The following is a 3951-nucleotide window of genomic DNA, read 5'->3' as shown; positions in this document are numbered from 1 at the left end:
GTGCAGGAGTCCCGGGTTTAATTCCTGGCCAGGGCACATAGGAGAAGCGCCAATTTGCTTCTCCATCCCCTCCCCTCCTTCCTCTCTGTCTCTCTCTTCCCCCCCCTGCAGCCAAGGCTCCATTGGAGCAAAGTTGGCCCGGGCACTGAGGATGGCTCTGTGGCCTCTGCCTCAGGTGCTAGAATGGCTCTGGATGCAACAGAGCAATGCCCCAGATGGGCAGAGCATCACCCCCTGGTGGGCATGCTGGGTGGATCCCCGTTGGGCGCATGCGGGAGTCTGTCTGACTGCCTTCCTGTTTCCAACTTCAGAAAAATACAAAAAATACAAAAAAAAAAATGAAATGACATTTCAAGTCTAGACCAATCAGCAAGGCAGGAACAGCCACTGCGGAACAAGGGGTAAAATCATATCAGAAATTCTTTAACATAGTTATTACAGAACTAAAGGCTTATTTGGAAGAGAAAAATAAAAGTATAACTTGTGTTAAAAATGTATGTCACTTTTAAAAGTTGCATATATATTGAACCTAATGTTTGCAATCATATGAAACTTCTTCAATTAAGGCTTTTGATGAAGAAGAACTTACAACAACAACCAGATTCAAACTGGTCCAGTTTATACTGCAAAGCTGTCAGGTAAAATCTAGGGCCAAACACTTGAAGTACATGATTCAGTGGGTTTCTCTAACACATAAGGGAAAGAAAAAAAATTGTTCTTCTAAACAAAACAGGATTTGTAAAAATAGAAGATGAAGTTTCAGCTTGATTCAATGCTAATTAAATCATTTGGGGAAAGTGTCCAAGGCACCATATATTGAATGAGCAGAAGCACATAAAATAATAATGAATATCGAAGGAAAACCAGAGATGATAGTGGTCAGCAAATTTAATGTGAGTTGGTTAAGCAATCAGTTTGGGCTACATAACACAAGAGGAAAGGGAACAGTATGGTCCTTCCAGCCCACCAGCCACATCATACCTGAGAGAGTGTGCTCTACTCCAGAACCATAGCACCACTTGGGGTCATGGGATTGCATCATTAAAATAACTGAAAATTGGGTTTTGGTAGAGAGGCAGAGTTAGTGGCAAGGCATTGGCCAAGTAGGGACTGAAGACAGAAGATTCAGTTCAATGTCCCCACACATTTCTTAATTTATTAAATTGGTTTGTCCCTAAATATGTGACAGAGCATTGTTTTTTCTTCTTCTGAAACAAAATAGATGATTGTCTTTGTTTTTCTCTCCTGAACAATTTATGTAAAGATCCAATAGATCAGAAGTCAATCCTGAAGTTAACTTGGCAGATTGAAGGACTGCTAGAAGCTGTCCTGTCTTTCAGAGCAGGGCAATTACTAAAGTGCAAGTGAAAGATATGGCATTGGGGTGAACACTAAAGGATGCTTAGAAATGAACGTTGAAGGCCTTTCTGACAGATGGTGTGAGAGATGGCAAGATGTATTTCAGGCCTGGCCAGAAGGCTGATCTGGCTGTCCCTAAGAAATATTTATTAGTCAGAGGCTGTTCAATTACAAGAACAGAAATTTACTCAAATTTAAGTTAATGCGAATTTTTTCCTAAGAACTAGAGTATGACATGGAACCCAAGGGCAGACTGACCACCTAGGCCTCATATTTGAGTACAACTAGGGATAGGTATGCCTTCAAGAGTCAAGGAAAGATGGATTGAAGGACTAGATGATAGGTGAAAAGATTAAGCAAAATATACATATATAAACATGTAGACACAGACTACAGTGTGTTGATAACCACCAGATGAAAGGGGGGTGCTGGATCAGTGGGAGTGAGCAAAGAGGGGGGAAATGAGAATGAAAAGAGATTACTTGGGGTAATGGACACATGATGTAATGTGCAGATGTTTTCTTGAGTTTCACACTTGAAACTGTACCACGACAAACTGAATTTGAAAAAATAAATTAAAATTAATAATAATAATTTTTTAAAAAAATCAAGGCATTTACTTGCCATTTCTCTCTTTCTGGGCCTCTAGTTTTACATTTTGGGGGTTTTAGCATGATTCGCTTCTCTCTTCAGAGTGCTTCTTTTATGCAGCTGTCAGCATCTATAGGTGCCACACAGCTGTGGTGAAATGATGGCCACACACTCTTGCATCAACATTACCAGCAATATTAACCAACTGAGTTGTTGAGTTCCAAGGGGTCACTTGTCTACCCCTTGTCTAGTCATGTGTGAGTAGATAAGTACAACCATGTGACTGCCAAGGAAGATCTGGCAAAGTGTATTCTTTTTTATTTATTTATTCATTTTAGAGGGGAGAGAGAGAGAAGGGGCGGGAGCAGGAAGCTTCAACTCCCATATGTGCCTTGACGGGGCAAGGCCAGGGTTTTGAACCAGCAACCTCAGCATTCCAGGTCGACGCTTTATCCACTGCACCACCACAGGTCAGGCCAGGCAAAGTGTATTCTTTAAAGACCTTTTAGAGAAGAAAGTATAGCAACAAAGAAGCAAACAATCCACTTAAAAATGAAGAGAGGACATGAACAAAGACTTACCCAGCAAAGGCATACAAACAACAAATAGACATATGAAAAGATGCTCAATTTTGCTAGCTATTAGAGAAATACAAATAAAAACTAAAATGAGATACCACTGCATACCTGTTAGATTGCTTGTTATCAACAAGACAGGTAAAAACAAGTGTTGGAGAGGCTATGGGAAAAAAAGAACCCTCATTCACTGCTGTTGGGAATGTAAATTGGTGCCAACATTATGGAAGTATGGTGGTTCCTCAAAATATTAAGAAGTAGTATATGATCCAGCAATTCTTCTACTGCGTATCTACCCAAAAACCTTCGAAAACATTGGTACACAAAGACACACGCACTCCCATGTTCATCACAGTATTATTCATAGTGGCCAAGACATGGAAAGAATCTAAGTGTCTCTCAATATAGGATTGGATAAAAAAGGTATGGTACAATGAAATACTACTTAGCTGAAAGAAACGATGACATAGTGACATTTATGACAACATGGATGGACCCTGAGAACACTATACTAGTGAAGTAAGTAAATCAGAAAAAGCTAAGAACTGTATGATTTCACACATAGGTGGGATATAAAACTGAGCCTCATGGACATAGATAAAAGTGAAGTGGTTACTAGGGGGAGAGTAGGTAGGGAGAAAGGAGTAAAAACGGACAAATATATTGCAACAAAAAATGATTTGATTTTGAGTGATGGGCACATACACAATTAACAGTTCAAATGTTATAGAAATATTTTCTTGAAACCTATGTACTCTTATAGATCACTGTCACCCATGTTCATCACAGTATTAAATTTAATTTCTAAGTAAATAAAAAGGAAGTATAGAAGCAGGTAAGAAATACTGGATAAAAGAATGGTTAAAAAAAGATAACTTTGGTTATTTTTATTTGAAGGCCTTGATGTTAGGCAGAAGAGCTTTTAGTTTTATATTGTAAAAAATTTAAATGATTTATTTAAGTCAATAATTTAAGCAGTTTACACAAAAAAGAGCCAAGCAAAGGATTACTCTAGCAGCAGAAGTAATTGAATAAGGGAACAGCCGAAGACACAAAGCCCAGAATAAAGATGGCAATGACCTTTGTTTGGCCTAATAAAGATTTAAGCTGGATGACAGCAATGAGAATAAAAACAGAAAGAAGAATTTGAGAGAAACCTAATTTGTTGCTCCCTGCTCTATAGGAATCAAGATAATGTAAATGGATCTATGTTAACAACAGAAAAGAACTGTATAAATGTACCTATAAATGTGTCCAAAAATTAAGGATGAGCAGCATGATAATGGTATTTTGATACCAGACATACATTTGAAGGAACTCCATGTGATAAAATATGACAAACTATCAAAAAAGCACGTCTAGAATTGAAGGAAGAGTATATATAGGCTGAAGATAAAGACAAAGAACAACCCCCCTGGACTTGATC

The sequence above is a fragment of the Saccopteryx bilineata genome, chromosome 8 (genome assembly GCF_036850765.1).
Source record: "Saccopteryx bilineata isolate mSacBil1 chromosome 8, mSacBil1_pri_phased_curated, whole genome shotgun sequence".
Taxonomy (NCBI): Eukaryota; Metazoa; Chordata; class Mammalia; order Chiroptera; family Emballonuridae; genus Saccopteryx; species Saccopteryx bilineata.
The sequence above is the reverse complement of the archived record's forward strand: the minus strand, read 5'-3'. Positions refer to the sequence as shown.